The sequence below is a fragment of the Schistocerca americana genome, chromosome 6, assembly GCF_021461395.2.
Source record: "Schistocerca americana isolate TAMUIC-IGC-003095 chromosome 6, iqSchAmer2.1, whole genome shotgun sequence".
Classification (NCBI taxonomy): Eukaryota; Metazoa; Arthropoda; class Insecta; order Orthoptera; family Acrididae; genus Schistocerca; species Schistocerca americana.
The window spans coordinates 506,877,763-506,895,765 of record NC_060124.1 but is presented as its reverse complement, the minus strand read 5'-3'; the positions used below and the strand labels follow the sequence as shown (position 1 = coordinate 506,895,765).

General features: G+C 44.4%; 1 protein-coding gene and 1 non-coding gene across 2 annotated transcripts in view; one reads left to right on the top strand and one right to left on the bottom strand.

Annotated features, from left to right (window-relative positions):
* The window catches only part of LOC124619836 (dachshund homolog 1), a 983,755-nt gene that overhangs the window by 367,788 nt on the left and 597,964 nt on the right, over nucleotides 1-18,003 (top strand). The gene's annotated exons all lie outside the window — the stretch shown is intronic.
* On the bottom strand, nucleotides 17,644-17,717 carry Trnat-ugu. Its single transcript has one exon. It is a non-coding gene; the product is annotated as a tRNA-Thr (tRNA).

Sequence of the window (18,003 nt, the reverse complement as noted above, 5' to 3'; positions counted from 1 at the left end):
TTAGTTTGACATTATTTCAGTTTCACATAAGTAAACTATCTAAACTTTACTGATCAGTGCATGTCTTTTCATATGAGTTACATGCCGTGCTGCAGCAGGGAAAAGAAGGGAACCGGAGGAAAAATACCCCTATCGGAGCATGAAAAATGTGATTATGTTCCTTTTGATTTAAAAGACTCTGACTCAAAAGTGGGGTACCAGCTACATTCTACCTTCCCCAGCACCTTTAAAAGCTTTCCCAAAAATTTTGGCTTGCAAACACATTCGCACTGTTTACTCTGCGAGAGAAGAAGACAGTGATAGTTGCAAAGAAAAGGAAAAGTAATAAATACTGGAAGGCAGTAGACGGTGGTTGTGTTATCGAAAAAGCGAAGGAGACAGTGGCAGTGTGAGAGAAAGAGAACACAGTGGCAGTGACGAAACAGTGCTAGGAAAAGAGTGAAAGAGTCAGTGGAAGGGAAGGGAAGAGAAGAATAAAGAGAAAGAGAGAGTGGAAGTGGGTGAGAGCCAGTGATAATGAGAGAGTATGTGACAATGAATAGGGTGACATTGAGCAGATACAGGAGTAGTAGGAAGGAAGGAATGAGATAGTAGCAGTGACAGAGAGCAAGAGGGAGACAGTGACAGGGAGAGGAGACCGTAGTAATGGGACAGAACGAAGGAGACTGTGATTGTGACACAGGCGACAAAGACCGAGACGACAATCAGTTGGGCTGAATGGGTGTGTGAGAAAGAGCAGTTGTGACTGGATGGGTAAGAGCGACTTATAGCGATGGACTATTGGGAGGAAGTGAGTTAACTGTTACGGGAGCTCGAGGGAGTTCTCATTTGGGTAAATTTTTAAAGGTGGATAGAATGAGGCAACTGGTAACCCACTTTTCAGTCAGAGTCTTTGAAATAAATGGGACATACCCGCGTTTTCTGTGCTCCGATAGGTTAATTTTTGCTCTTGTATTTTAATTCTCGTAATGCGTCCCACTCACATTACGCGTAGTTTCTTTTGCACTAGAAGCTTTCTCGCATCCGTCGGCCGTCGTAATTTAATATATTATTATTATGTTGATTGTTGCCGACTTACGTGCTGGGCCTTAATGAAACTGATATTTCATTCAATTTTGATTTACAGTTAAATGGTTTTGTGAAGTACTCCTTTTTAACAATATTAATCTAGTCAGTTCACTTTAAAGCAAAAAATCTTTAGTTATTAATTACAATTGCGGCCCACACACGCGCGAGAGTATTTTTCTTACCTCCGTTAACCATTGCGTTGTAGTCGGAGTCATGGCTCTGGCTCTCGGCTGTTGTACTGAAAATAAGAATCTTAAAGCTACGCATTATCTGCAGCGTCGGGCGGCTGTGGAGAAAAATGTATATTATGTTAATAGAGGGCGAGTTTTTTACTTCCGCAAATTTTTTATAAGTTAATATCGCCACGTAATGGCGTCGTAGGCTGCATCGGCCGCTGCGATTGTTGAGCTGTAAATTGCTCGAATGCAGGTTAATTCAGGAAAGGCGGACATGAAATCGACATCACCTCTTACAAATTAAAAGTGCACAATAATATTAAATCAATATATTATCTGCTTAATTACTACAATATGCTTACATTTGCCAGCACTCGCAAGATGTCCGTCTACACGCAACCAAGACAAGAGAACAAGTGAAGACGACTAAAAATTAACAAAAGAGTGTATCTTGTCGTCTCTTTAGATCATCACGTTATATTTCTTTGCCCTCGAAACACAGAGAAATTATTATAATACGGGTACATGATAAAAATGTATATTATTCAATTTTTAAATATCTCTTCTTTATAAATACTGTTTTTTAAGTATTTATTTGCCCTCGAAACTTACACAGAGAAATTATTATAATACGGGTACATGATAAAAATGTATATTATTCAATTTTTAAATATCTCTTTATAAATACTGTTTTTTAAGTCTTTTCGTATTATTTCGTTGGGGACGCTATAGCTTGCTTTGTTGACTCAGAATCGCTGTAAACGACTGCAGACTGCGGACATACAATTCGACGCGAACGGTGACTCGTCGTTCTGCTGGTACGGAGCCAGCTGGGTCCTGGAGCCGTGTATAAGCTACGGAGGCAGTAGATGGCCGCGCGGCGCTGACTGATTCTTTTTATCTCCGTGCAGGTCGCCGTCGTTAGTGTATAGCTTTACAAAGCAAACCCCTCCGCCTGGCGCCAGTCTATTTCGGCCCGCTGCAGCAGCAGGCGTGTTGCGGTCGTCTGGTAGCGCTGCGCTGGCGCCACTCTTCTGGCACTGGCGCCAGCCGTCTCCGAGTCCAAAGTACACTCGCTGGCAAAATATCACCGCCTGGCATCTCCTGTCTTTTACAGGTGCCAAAAATCTGCTCCATGTGTGCGGAAGAGAAGATTTCTGAAGCGCATATGAAGCTGAGAAAATCTTATTACTTTGATGTGATTAGACACCTGATGATGGTGTAAAATTGAAGTCGATCCCAAAGGAACAATGAACAGCGATCAGAACTGTTTATGAGTACCATTTTTCTGTTATTTAATCGGATCATTTATCTTAGTTTCAGTGGGTTGTTAGACCTACTTCCCTCACGCAAATTCCTTGAGGAATGAGAAATATAAACAGTCTCCCAAAAAGGTTGTAGGTGAGAGATTCGACATTTGTGTCTACTGGCATGTCATGTATTTTTGAAAGTTTTTTATTTTCTGTATTGATTATACTTCTAATAGGCCAGGCTCTGCTCAAGCTTTAATTTTTTTAAATCTTATGTCAGGTTCACTTACGACGTCGCTGTTAGGGCACAAGCATTCACACCATGGGACTCTGTACACGATCAAATTAATTATCGGGATACACATGATTATGGTAAACGATTCACTAGGTTGACGCTGTACGCGGGGTCAGGGATTTTCTCTGCCTCGTGATGGCTGGGTGTTGTGTGCTGTTCTTAGGTTAGTTAGATTTAAGTAGTTCTAAGTTCTAGGGGACTTATGACCACAGCAGTTGAGTCCCATAGTGCTTAGAGCCATTTTTGACGCTGTACTTTCTATTTTTTATTTGCTGCCTTTCGGAGCGTGAGAGTACAGCCATCTAAACACAGGAAATATTATACTGCAGTTTATTTTGACAAATCATAGCATCAGTTAGTTACAGAAGGTTAACAAAGGACACTGTGGTAATATGCTACAAAAATCCTACTGGTAACACAAGAAGAAACGATAAATCGCCGTTGGTACACATCTGGGATATTCCCAGTTCAGTCCGTATTATTGACTATGTATCGAAATAAGCAATAAAATGTATGTCCTGTAAAAACAATTTCAAAGCTGTGGATAGAGAATTGAATAGTTGTGAAGTTCACCACACTTGAGGAAGTAGCAATGAAAGGATAGTTTGTAATATCTATAAATATTACAACAGTGAAACAACATTGGTGTTATTACGAGCCTAAGGCGATGTTACCATTCAGGATTGCGCAATACGCCTCGCTGGTGAATGAAGTGCCTGTACATTGAATGCAGGCTGACTTGTCCCATTCCAAACCAAGTGACTGACTCGTCGAGCAATATCTCGTTTGGGTTATGTTATTTATGAATATACTGTACTGCGATTTTCTCTTTATTATGACATCTTCTAATAGCTATGTATGACTTGTTCGCGTTTTCGTAAGGGGACTTGTTCTATCAACATTTTTTTCTACGTGAATTTTGTGATATGTTCCTGTCGACAGTAGAAAATAAAAAGATGTTCCACCCAAAGAAATTTTAAGGAATTGGAATTGGTTTATTATGCACAATCCGCTTCATCAACAGGTGTAGGGATAGTGTAAATGTTTGTGGCTTTTGCGAGATGGGGAAGTACATTTCGTATGAAATTTAGGTAAAATTATGGTAAAGAATGTAATTCAGGCTGTGCCATTTGCGAGCATAATATGCACACAAGAAATCAGATGCGAGAATGCGGCCAGATTTCGATGGCCAGCGGCCATAATGTTCATGACCATCTGACGAGGACAGCCTGGTCGTGTGACGAAATGTTGGTGCTTGTTAGAAGCAGAGATCCGGTCAGTACACCTATGAACTATTTTATTATCATCTACTGCGGGATAATAGCAGAATTGTGACATAACGCATATAGTTCGTCCGACTGATATAATAGGCAATATGTTCTTTACTGTGGTTTCTGCTTCGCCAAAGACTTGTGTCAAGTGTACTACTTCACGATGAAGAGCTGACGAACGGTCTGTTTTACAAATATGCTTCAGCTGGCGGAGCAGCTGGCTGAAAGATATTGCGAGTAGGCGAATGTGAGTAAAAAATATAGAAAATATACAGGATGTTCGGAAATACCCGTTACAAACTTCCTGGACTTGTAAAGGGGAGTGAATACATAATATTTTCAATGGGAAACCATGTCCGAAAACGTACTGTTTCCAGCCTACGACGTTGTCATTTCAAATGTGGCATACCTCCTTTCACTCTAGCTAACTGGTCCTGTATACCTGACGCTCCTACAAAACGTATTGAACTTGTTCTTGGAAGCAGGACTACTGAATGGCCAACGGGAAATTTGGTTTTAGCATGATGGTGCACAACCTCAGTTCTCACGTGCGGTTCGGAGACGTCTCAACAGGTGATATGGTGACATATGGTTAGGCCGAGGTCATCCAGCCGCGTGGCCGCAGCGATCACCGAATTTAACTCTAATTTAGGAGACTCCTGTAGAGACAGAGGAAGATTGCCTGGACGAGTTCTGGCCGCTGAACTACAAACTGAAGAGAGCAGATGGGATGGAGAGTGTGTACCAGAACATGCTTCGTAGTTGCAGTGTCTTTAAGAACGTTAGTGGTCGCCACATTGAGCCACTGTTGTAATGGATCAGTACTGTTCTGTACATACAGCATGGGTCTTTTTTGTTTGGAATAATGTAAATACGCAGTGTTTAAGTGTTAATACAAACAAATGAGCTTAAGTGATAAATTGATGTTTCGTTATGTTTCCTTTCGAAATGTTACTTAATAACTGTACTGCTTCATACCCAATTCAGTTCCTCAATCAGAGCTGTATGGGTCTTAACACCTGAGGTCATCAGTCCCCTAGACTTAGAACTACTTAAACCTAACTAACCTAAGTACATCACACACAGCCGGCCTGGGTGGCCGAGCGGCTCTAGGCGCTACAGTCTGGAACCGCACGACCGCTGCGGTCGCAGGTTCGAATCCTGCCTTGGGAATGGATGTGTGTGATGTCCTTAAGTTAGTTAGGTAGTTCTAAGTTCTAGGGGACTGATGACCTCAGAAGTTAAGTCCCATAGTGCTCAGAGCCATTTGAACTATTTGAACATCACACACATCCATTGTCGAGGCAGGATTCGAACCTGCGAGCGTAGCGGTCGCGCGGTTCCAGACTGTAGTGCCTAAAACCGCTCGGTCACTGCGGCCGGCGATGATTTGAACATCTGAACTGAAATCGTCGTACAATGAGAACGATATGTATCCGGACCGGGTTCTTGTTCAAAATACTTTATACTCCCCTCCCCCCATATAAGTCCTAGAATTTGCAGCGGGATTTTCTGAAGACTGTAGAAAAACAGAAAACATAGGAAAAAATATAGGAAACAATCCTTAACACCGCACTGCGTTCAATTTAATCACTGCTCAAATTCGAGCAGTAGAAAAACTGAAGCATAATAAAGTGCCCACATATACCTGTAACAGAGTGTCATTGCGAGTGTCATAGAAAGATAAGAGATTAAATAGAGAAACACAGTGGAGTCGCCGTTCCATGGGCCGGCAGAAGGCCGCCAGTTATCTTATAAGGGCGTGTACCTCCGGACGCGCCCTTCATATACGCGACGCGACCGGAGGTCCATTTGGCCGGAAGCGGCTCCTCGCGTTTTTAATCACCGCCGCCCGCCGGGCGACGAGCGCGTATCTCGCGCGCGCAGGGGTGCCACTCTGGCGGCAAGATTTATCGCGTCCGCGGGTTATTTCTTCCCCCGGCGCGCGCAATCTCCGGGTCCCGGTGGCCGGGACGGCGAGGTGTTAGCGCCGAAATGAAGACAACATATTTCACGCGGCGCGCTATTAGTGTCAAAACAGAAATGTGTGGCCGGCGCGGACGGAGCGGGAGGATCGTGTTTTATTGTGTGCGGCCAGGGCCCGGCGGTCCGAAGCGCCGCGGAGCGTCCGTATTAAAACAATGGGGGCGGCGGCTGAGTTGTAGCCGGCGGGCACGGCACGGCCGTGAGGAGTCCGGCGAGTGAGACGTCCCTCTCCGCTGATTCACCGCCCCCGGTGTCGGGGGCGGCGCCTCAATCGCGCTACCGCCCGCCTTCTTTGTCCGCCGCAGTCGCCTTCTCCTCTCGGCGCTGACGCTACAGGGTGTCGGATGGCTGCGACACCTGGTGCGTCACTTTGTCCGGCACCCAGTGAGCACCCAGTGACGTAACACTGTTCCGACGTTCGCAGTTTTATGTACTAACTTATGCACGACGAGTGGTGGGGACCGGGAGTAGCGGGGATGGGGGGGGGGGGGGGGGGATGTAGGTTACGTGGTCACTTTGACGCCTCTCGACATCTAACTCTCTCCGAAAAAGCTGTCTCTGCCCTCGTATTCACAAGGACAGCAGTTCTAATACCACGTCCGGCCGTCCACAATTACTTTTCCCGTGATCTCCGTAAACCGACTGAGGAAATTTTTGTGCTAGTAGAGGAGCCAACACCGTGTTACAAGTAGAGGCCGAAATACACGCGTTTTAGCTCACGCAGGCTGCCGTGAGGAGGGAAGAACTATACTGACGTGAGGTCTGAAACATGACAAGGAATGAGAATTCAGAAAGCGGACGTAATTAGTTTGATACTTAACTTTAATCCATTAATGATGAACGTCGCTCTTGACGGTACATGATTCACAATATTATCTGTTCAGATTATAGTAACTGAATATGGCGCCTTGCTAGGTCGTAACAAATGACGTAGCTGAAGGCTATGCTAAACCGTCGTCTCTGCAAATGAGAGCGTATGTAGACAGTGAACTATCGCTAGCAAAGACGGCTGTACAACTGGGGCGACTGCTAGGGAGTCTCTCTATACTAGACCTGCCGTGTGGCGGCGCTCGGTCTGCAATCACTGATAGTGGCGACACGCGGGTCCTACGTATACTAACGGACCGCGGCCGATTTAAAGGCTACCACCTAGCAAGTGTGGTGTCTGGCGGTGACACCACAGAAATACTGGGCTGATTCCTTCGCAAAAGACAGGGTCGACCTTTTTAATTTTTTTGTTTGCATGAGAAGCTGTCTATTCTCTTGTCGGTCGAACTTTCTGGCGTGACAAAATACCCACAGATTTGAATCATTTGAATCGCTAATGACAACGAAAATAATAATGCGTAAACAATGGTTGGGCCCACAAGGGCTAGGTCATGTCTGTACGTTGTTGTTGCGCAGTATTCGCTTTGCCTATGATGTCATCGTACCAGTGTAGAAGCATGCGAGCGACTGTTACAAATTAGTTTTGTCTAAAGCTACAAATTCATGCGGCGTGGAAATGTGTTTCGCTAGGAGTCTTTGTGAGGAGCTTGCGGAGCACTACTAGGACCAGAAGTGAGATAACAAAAACATACGTCGGACAGAAAGTGAAAATCGGTACTAAATAGAAAATTACAAAATAGTGACAGATGTCGTCTCTTTTGATTCGTTGCTTCAGAATAGGAAACTCATGACTAGCTACCAGGTCGGCTGTGTAAATCTTCTTCGCGGTATAGCGCTCAACATCACCTTCTCTCTCTCTCTCTCTCTCTCTCTCTCTATATATATATATATATATATATATATATATATATATATATATATATATATATAATGAGTGGATGGGCGAATATCTGTTAGGTACATTACGTATGTAGATTGTGGACAGTTTGGAATGTGGGTCTCACGGGAAGCGTGCAAGGGATAAGTCCCTGCAGTATTCATCTGTGTCCTCGGTGGCTCAGATGGATAGAGCGTCTGCCATGTAAACAGGAGATCCCAAGTTCGAGTCCCGGTCGGGGCACACATTTTCAGCTGTCCCCATCGAGGTATATTAACAACGCCTGTCAGCAGCTGAAGGTTTCAATTACTTATCATTTATCACCTGCTATGTCCGAACAGGAGATGTGAAACGAGATGAATCGGACGCGATAAATTCTCGTTAGGGTAAAAAATGACTATATTATTATTACATAGCTTATCGTATTATGTGTGGCTTTCCATAGCTGTAATATGTGACGTAGTATTCTAAAGCCTTGGAAAACTCTAGAATATTCAAAAGCACGAAATAGGAACTTACGTTAACCCTTACAGGCCACTGTGAAAACAAAATCGCTACACTAGAGTCTCATCGGCTCACCCAATAACCAACTGTTAGTTTAAACAAAAGCCGATACTAAAGCAGGGGACGGGGATACATCTACACGATCGTGTGTTCTTCTGACCTTGGTAGATTTTTAGAAACGATCCTAGATTTGTCCGGAAGTAATATAGGAACATTACGGTAAAATTTAATATGCAGATCGGTCGTAAATTTGAAAACTTCTTTTGCAGAAAATCATTGTCTAAACTGCTGCGTAGTGAATTTAAGTTCTTAGGGCATCTCTGTGCATGCGTTCATAGTAAAAATCCAAATTTAATCCTGTGAGCTGTTTTCTGCTCGACAATCTCCTAAACGTTTCTACTCGCCTAGGAGAGCCGAGGACAGTAACCTTTATTCTGGTGTCTTCCTCCAGTATTCTGACAAACTATAATACTTAGGCAACTACTCTCTGTCTTTTTCTGTCTGTCACGAAACAGAATAGACTGGAAAGGTGTCTTAACGTTCAAAGCCAGTCTGACAATAATTTGACGAGAGAGGGTAGGACGCACGCATAAGTGTGTAGGCAGGCATTTTTCTCACGCTCAGTGAACGAATGGAATAGAACAGGTTGTCTCTAGTATTTGCATGAAGAACCCTCCTGCAGACGCCATACATTGGGTTGCAGGGAATACAATGTAAACGCAGATCACCAGAATAAACCACTTCCTTGGTGAAGTATAAGGTGGATAAATTAAACCTGTTTTGGAAAATATTTCATTTATTTTGTGATAGACTAACCAACTTACATCATATGCCTTGGGTTGTCCACCTTAAGGTGACCCAAATATTCTCTAGGCCAGTTTTATTTTGCACTTGGTTTGTATGACACATCCACGAGACCTGTGCTCCGCAGCGAGTAGTACTCGGCAAGATGACTTGTAAAGCTCTAGGACATCATGATGGTAGATACTTGAGTGGTGCACCCGGAAGTGGAGTCTCGGAGTTTTGTGTATTGTTAGTTTTGAGCAGGACCGTCACGTAACAAAGGCGTGGTGGTTCTGTGGGGGAGTATCCGGCGCAGACGTTTGCTCCAGCGCTTGGGCGCCCCCTCCCCGCCTACCTGGCGACGCGGAGTTTAGTGCTGCTCGGTAACAAGCAGGCGAGTGTGTGTCTGGGTACACAGGCGGCAGCGGGCGGCTACGGTCTCTTCTCGCGTCGGACACGGCCGGCAAACACGGCGGGCGCGCTAATCGTGCTGATTTATGCCCCTCCTTGCGGCTTATCTGCGCGCCGCACCGCTCCTTCCCAGAAATTGCCGCCCCCTATCCTAGATTGCCGGACCGAGGGCGGCACCGAAGTCCTGCCGTGTGCTCCCTGTGGCCGGAGGGGCTACGGTATGGCCACTTGAAACACCGCTCCCACTGTTTCTCATTCAGATATCACAGAGGAAAGCCTGATATTGGTACATTGGGCTTGTTTATAAATTGCTGCAACACGACTGTCCACAGCGCTTGGTCCATATTTTCCATTCCTATTTGCTTGACACAAAATTTTGTGTAACTATTAAAAAGTTCAACAACCAATTAAAAGATATCGAAGCTAGAGTCCGTCAGGTTTGTGTCACGGGGCCTAGTCGTATATTCTTTATTTGGGAATGACATACCACAACAACCACTTGGGGCAACTCTGGTTGTTGGCGGACGGTACTCCCATCCACAGAAGCACGCTTAATCTATGCCCTCAAGCTGCAACAACATCTAGAGGTCATTCAGCTACTGTCTTTCATCTGGAAATTCACAGTCAGTATTAATAGAACTCAGGCTATCCTGTTCACAACGAAGCGAGTACCACAAGATGTTGCTACTGTCACAGTTTGAACAGCACTTCCAGGGAAGAAAAACGTCAGATACCTCGATCTAATTATCGACTCGAAACTAACATGCAAACCTAACGTTGAATACATTTGTAACAAAAGTAATGATCTGTTATGCCAATATCCTCTGATCAAAGGCAACTCGCTCATCATGAAAACCACGTTGCAGTTACTCATTGTTGATCTATGGATCCGAAGTTTGATCGATGAATGCTGACAACAATTTCAAGAAGGTTCAGATCATAAAAAATAAATTATTTTGTATAGTTACCGATGCATCATACTACCTGCCTAACTCTATCATACACATCGACCTCCAAATTTCGAATCTTCACGACACTGGAGTAGCATTAGGGCGCCAGCCCAGCATTTGCCTAAACGAGTTTGGGAAACCACGTAAAAACCACACTCAGACTGACCGGTGTTCCAGCCCGCGGTCTTTTATCAGGCGCACGGATTCGATTTGCGGCTTGGTCAACTCTCACTAGAAAGTGATCTTTTTACATAATAATACTACAAATTCTTACAAAGAGTTATATACATGAGTTAAATGATTCCAGTTGTGACTCGTTGCTATTGTAGCAATGTGATACTAATGAAATGACACAATTTCAGAAACTGTACTCGTCTCATACAGATACGACACATACACATACATACACACACCACACACAAGCGACTAGTGAAAATTTGTACTACGGTCGGGAATCAAACCCGGGTCTCATGCTTACTAGGCAGGTACGTTAGCCACTAAGATACTATGGCCCAGCGGTTCACACAACTGCACGGATTGTTCTGGCACGCCTCCCTCCTTGATCAAAATTCTCACTGCCGCCCCATTCTACTTTAAATTCCCCCTTTACACACGAACAGAATTGCCGAGGCTCTCCATCTTTTGGAATAGCACCTTAGCATTGAACGTAAATGGGGGATCCAGCCTGAAACGCAGGGGCAGGTATTTATACAAATGAAATGACACGGATTCGGAGACTTTACTGGTCTCTTACAGATATGACTTTATGGATATAGACTGAAGCGGTGAGTGCTTAGCAGGAGGCCCGCGTTCGATTCCCGGCTGTGGTTCAAATTGTCACTCGCCACTTCAGTCTAGATACATAAAATATGATACTAATTTCCCGCGTTACTGAGGTGCATAATTTTAAATCTTTTCACCACTTCCAAAGATCATCAACATTTGACTAGAGGCATATATAGCTTTTTCCGACGGTATTTCATTACAGATAAAGCAGCATCTCCGGAAGTCTAAGGTCCATGTGGCATGCCACTTCTACATCTGTCGATGACTTTCCATCCTACATCCAAAGAAGTCATGTATCCAAATTTCGTTTGATTCTCCAAAAGATCGTTATTTCGTTCATGAACGTTGGTATGGCACCGAGCTAAATGTTGTTTGGGAGACACGAGACACTGCAAAATGATTCAAATGGCTCTGAGCACTATGGGACTTAACATCGGAGGTCATCAGTCCCCTATAATTTAGAACTACTTAAACCTAACTAACCTAAGGACATCACACCCATCCAAGCCCGAGGCAGGATTCGAACCTGCGACCGTAGCAGTCACGCGGTTCCGGACTGAAGCGCCTAGAACCGCTCGGCCACCGCGGCCGGCACGAGACATTGTCTCCATGCATCCACTGCACTCCCTCGATACATGGCATTTAGGACGTCGTTTATGCGATTGGGAACTAGACAATGCGAGTCTCGCCGGTTGGAGTCACTAGCGGTCTAGTTGGTGTACCCGTCTTGGGGAAAGCTTGCAGAGAGGGTCGGGGAAGTCCCTGGAATGGCCGCCTGTTTGCTCGGCCTTATATACTGTGCGGCACATTACCGAGGCACGCGTGAAGAATGTGGGTAAACACGGCGCGCTGCGCTATCTCTTAACGTGCACCCCACATAATTCCCGGCGACGCGACGGGCCGCGCTTATTTCTGCCCCGGGCGGGGCAGCGCGGCGACGCTCGTTCGCGATATAACACGCCGTCTCTTCCCCGCGCAGCGTAAAAACTGAAATAATACCTGAACGGCGCAGGCGATTCCGCTTCGGAGTGGCCCGCGCAGATGAGCAGTAAATAACATAATAAAAGCCCACGGTAACGGCTCCTGTACGTGTGTATGCTCTGGAGTCGTAAAACTTTATCTGTATCGTCCACAATCTCCAGTCCGCCTTGAGGGGAAACGACTCCGCTCCGCCGTCCGCTACCAGTCGCCTATTGCTCCAAGGAGTGCAGAATCTTCTCCACCGTCCCGTAAGCACGGTACCTGTTGTGCTGAAGCTTCAACGACACTAGTGAGATAAACTATAGAAACAAAACCGGATAGATAAAACAGTGTAAAATTTTCTCTTTACATGGGTCCTTTCTGCTATCGAAGAGACGAAGAATGCATTGAGGAGCAGATACAATTCGCTGGAAATGACAGGTTCAAAACGTACATTACGAGTTGTTCCATTTAAAACAAAATTTGCGTTTAAAGAGTATTCCATGTCTTCGGTGCGAACTGTGGGTCGCAGAAACGACGAATCTCAAGTGTCTGCAGTAAATCCTTAGAATCACAGTCATCCTTAACGTAGAGGTTCAAAACTCGCGTGGTAGACGATCTCATTGCCTGTAAATATAAATATATAAATTGATGAATGTGTAATGCGGTTCAAGATTATGGTAGACCGGGACTCGAATGTGAATATCTAGCAGGCCGGTGTGGCCGAGCGGTTCTAGGCGCTTCACTCTGGAACCGCGCGACCGCTACGGTCGCAGGTTCCAATCCTGCCTCGGGCATGGATGTGTGTGTTGTTCTTAGGTTAGTTAGGTTTAAGTAATTCTAAGTTCTAGGGGACTGATGACCTCAGATGTTAAGTCCCATAGTGCTCAGAGTCATTTGAACCATTTTGTGGATATCTTGTTTTCGGGTCCTAACCATTAGGCTATCTGAGCACACCTCCAAGACCGACGTAACTTTTCATTTTCAGCTATGTTTCAACCTATAATTCTAAATTACTGAGGTCTTCAAGCGACTGCGATTTTTCATGTGGAACAGGGAACCTTTATTCTAATTTTAACAGCTGCTGTAAGCTGAAATACAGTACAAGCTGTAACCGTTTTCGTTAACATTTTCACCAAATGGTGCAGACCAGGTGCTCAATGCTGCAAAGGTCCAAACTGTCGAGACAACGCAATTTCTTTCCCCACCACGTAAACAACACAGTTGAACCTAAAGAATGCCGAGTTCGTTGTCATTCATCAAACAAAGCTCTTTCAGAGCTACTGATCGGTAAATAAAAATATATTGTTGAAAGTAGAAAGAAAATATCAAGCGCATCAGTATCTAAGGTGTTAACGAAAAGTTAGGCTTATGAACCATGTGGGAAAACACACCTTTGGATGCTGTCAACTTGTTCAATACCTTACTTCGAAGTCTTGGACAGCTTATGAAATATGAAGAGCGCCCTTAATGCGCTAGGCACATTGTAATCCTTCTTAAAGGAAGTAAAAACCTTACAAATGGAATATGTTTAGAAAATTTCAAAAGAAATCAGAAAGAACAATGCTTGTATATAAAATGCATATTTGAACCATCATCAGCTGTTTCCAAAATTCAACCGTTTTCGGTCTTGGACCGTCTTCACGGATGAAGGGTTAAAATGGTTTAAGCCGTCATACTGCATTAGTCATTACTTAAAATAAGTAGTGTATGCCATTAATGTAAATATATGACGGAGGACTTTAAAAGCAAACATCCAAATACTAAATGTATACAGAGCAGTACTGCTCTGTATGCATATAAATATATTTGTATATAAATGTATGACATAGGACTTTAAAATCAAAACATCCCAATACTAAATGTATGCAGAGCAGTAGTCCATGGCATGCACAACACATTTTAAGTAATGACTATTGCAGTATGGTGGCTTATGCTATTTTAACCCTTCATCCGTGAAGATGGTCAAAGACCGAAACCGGTAAAATTTGGGATTAAAATAAGAACAGCTGATGGTTCAAATATGCATTTTATACATTATTTAACAGCTGTTGGCAGTCACTTTCCAAAATTGTTTAAAACAATGTGCTGGGTTCTAGGCACATATATACAGGGATGTATATTGCATTTCCATACCGTAGGGTCGTATTCAACTGGAAAATTTCTTTCTTACACAAGATGCTTACATTTATAACCGTCTCCTTAACCACAAAAATTTCCACTTTAAATTGATCCTACGGTAGAAACTGCAATCGTGGTGACTGGGAATAAACGTAACAGTCGGAGAACATATGTATAAAAAATGGTACTTGTTACAGTGTACATACGTCGTTGAGGGTATTAAATACGAAGATCAGAACGGGAAGACGTTTAGATGAATACAAGATACCGGGTGATCAAAAAGTCAGTAAAATTTGAAAACAATAAATCACGGAATAATGTAGATCGAGAGGTACAAATTGACACACATGCTTGGAATGACATGGGGTTTTATTAGAACAAAAAAAAAAAAAAAAAAAAAGTACAAAAGTTCAAAAAATGTCCGACAGATGGCGCTTCATCTGATCAGAATAGCAATAATTAGCATAACAAAAGTAAGGCAAAGCAAAGATGATGTTCTTTAGAGGAAATGCTCTATATGTCCACCATCATTCCTCAACAATAGCTGTAGTCGAGGAATAATGTTGTGAACAGCACTGTAAAGCATGTCCGGAGTTATGGTGAGGTATTGGCGTCGAATGTTGTCTTTCAGCATCCTTAGAGATGTCGGTCGATCACGGTCGCGTCTAGCAATATGGGGTGGAGCACCTGGTTCTAATAAAACCCCACGTCATTCCAAGCATGTATGTCAATTTTTACCTCTCTATCTAAATTATTCCGTGGTTTATTAAGTTTTTGTAAATTTATACTGACTTTTTGATCGCCCGGTAAATCAATACAATAATTATGGCCTTTTTATTGTAGTGATTCAGTTTTCATGTTTTTAAGGACAATGTGTTTACCTAATTTGTTAGTTTCATTTACGACCACCAGTTGCAATTTCGAATGTAGAGTCATACTAAAAGAGAAAATTTGAAGCTTAAGCACTTGTGAGAATGCTCGAATATTTATGATGTGTGCTTAAGAGTGAAATTGCACACTGGAAAATAACTACAGTCGTACAGATTAGAAATAAATCTGTTACTCAGCGGCGAAACTGCAGTCCTTAAAAAAGAAAAGAAAGGCCTGTTCTCATGTGTACGCGATCTGCTTGATGTCCGGCAAACACTCCTTGGAGCCTGTAAACCAGAGGGCAGCAGAAAGGGCTTTACGGTAAATCTTTTGCCGAGTCGCTTGTGTAGTCGCGGGCGCACGCGAGCCTTCGCGAGCAGGCTGTCAAAGAGCGCGCGGTGCGAGAAACCGCACGGTTTTTGCAGGTCGCTTTGCCGCGCGCCACAGCCGCGGTTTCGGGTGCGCACTAGGGCCGCCTTTGTCGCGCCCTCCGCTCCGCCACTGCCACCGACAGCCGGGAAAAACACGCGCGGCCAACACAAACAGCGCCGGCGGCCGCACTTCAAACGCGGGCGCGACAGTCTTCGGCGGGCGAGCGGCCGACTGCGGAAGATCTGGTGACTCGCCGGTCAAAGACGGACCGCGAGGCGGCCAGCGTCCGTCTGTCTGTGTTCTCGATACGCGTCACCGGTCGCCACCCTGGCGAGAGCTCTAATGGCGTTAGCGCCAGCAGGCTTCGTCCGAGCCCACAACGTTTCAGCTGCTCCTTCGGAGAAGACTGTGCTCGTTTCTGGCAGAAAGGATATGAGATGGAAAACAAAGCTTTGTTCTCTCGTAATCCCGCCGAGTGTACTGGCAGCCCACTTCACCTGAAAAGTTCTTTTTTCTTCTGCTGTCATCTGAATTCAAGCTGTAGCCGCCGACATACATGAAACGATTGTCGAATTCTGCGGAGGAGAAATTGGAAGTGTGTAGGGAAAACTGGATAAGCCGCATGCAGTCCTATGAGCACTGCAAGGACGCTTAGAAAATGTAACAGACCTACTAAGGAGACTGCCTACACTACGCTTGTCCGTCCTCTTTTAGAATACTGCTGCGCGGTGTGGGATCCTTACCAGGTAGGACTGACGGAGTACATCGAAAAAGTTCAAAGAAAACCAGCACGTTTTGTATTATCGCGAAATATGGGAGAGTGTCACAGAAATGACACAGGATTTGGGCTGGAAATCATTTAAAGAAAGGCGTTTTACGTTGCGACGGAATCTTCTCAAGAAATTCCAATCACCAACTTTCTCCTCCGAAAGCGAAAATATTTTGTTGACACCAATCTACATAGGGTGGAACGATCACCACGATAAAATAAAGGAAATCAGAGCTCATACGGAAAGATATAGCTGTTCATTCTTTCCGCGCGCTATACGAGATTGGGATAAAACAGAATTGTGAAGGTAGTTCGATGAACCCTCTGCCAGGCACTTAAATGTGATTTGCGGAGTATCCATGTAGATGTATGTGGTGACACCGCCAGACACCACACTTGCTAGGTGGTAGCCTTTAAATCGGCCGCGGTCCGTTAAGTATACGTCGGACCCGCGTGTCGCCACTGTCAGTGATTGCAGACCGAGCGCCGCCACACGGCAAGTCTAGAGAGACTTCCTAGCACTCGCCCCAGTTGTACAGCCGACTTTGCTAGCGATGGTTCACTGACAAATTACGCTCTCATTTGCCGAGACGATAGTTAGCATAGCCTTCAGCTACGTCATTTGCTACGACCTAGCAAGGCGCCATTATCAATTGCTATTTATCTTGTGATGCATGTACCGTCAGACCGATGTTCACCAATTATGGATTAAAGTATTCCAGAAGCTACGTACCTATTTTGCTAGTCTCTATTCCTTTAACTGTTCCAGACCTCACGCCAGCCTGCGTGAGCTTAAACGCGTGCCTTTCGGCTTCCTCTCATAGTGGCTTGGTTGTCTTGCTAAGTCACAACAATGTACATGTAGACGAAGAGAAACACGATAGAACATCGGTCAAACGGATCCGCGATTTAAGATCTTGTACATCGATAAACAGTCGTCGGGTCGAGAGCGTCCGTGCATTGATTCATACAGACGGTCGGTTTGAGGTGAAAAGCTACCGACGGACACCGGCGTGAGATTGTGGTGTGCAGTTTTAGCGGACACGATTTTAGAAAGATCGTCATTTCAGTCGTAATGGATTGTTGAAATACGGGTGGAAAATGATCTATTTTCCGGCACAGACACAACAGTTTCAACACAATGGCATGTCCCTTATCATCTGAAGATGGCCAGTAACTGCCGTTACGGTAATTTCCTACTGAAATTAAGATTGTGCCAGAAAATGAAATATTTTCAAAAGTAAATGATGATTGATTGAAAATTTCAGCTGCCGACAGGTCCTCGATGGGGACAGCTGGAAATTTGTGCCCCGACCGGGACTCGAACCCGGGATCTCCAGCTTACATGGCAGACGCTCTATCCATCTGAGCCACCGAGGACACAGATGAATAGCGCGACTGCAGGGACTTATCGCTTGCACGCCTCCCGTGAGACCCACATTCCCAGCTGTCCACAATTTACATATCTAATGTTCCTAATAGATCCACTCATTACTCGCGCATACTAAGGTAACGATTCCCGTAAGACCTGTGCGCATTCGCACAGACGAAGGTGAATGGCCCGGTAGCCACTTAACTATATATATTTATCTATATATATTTAACTTATTTAACTATATATATATATTTAACTATATATCGTTAAATATATATAGTTAAATGACTA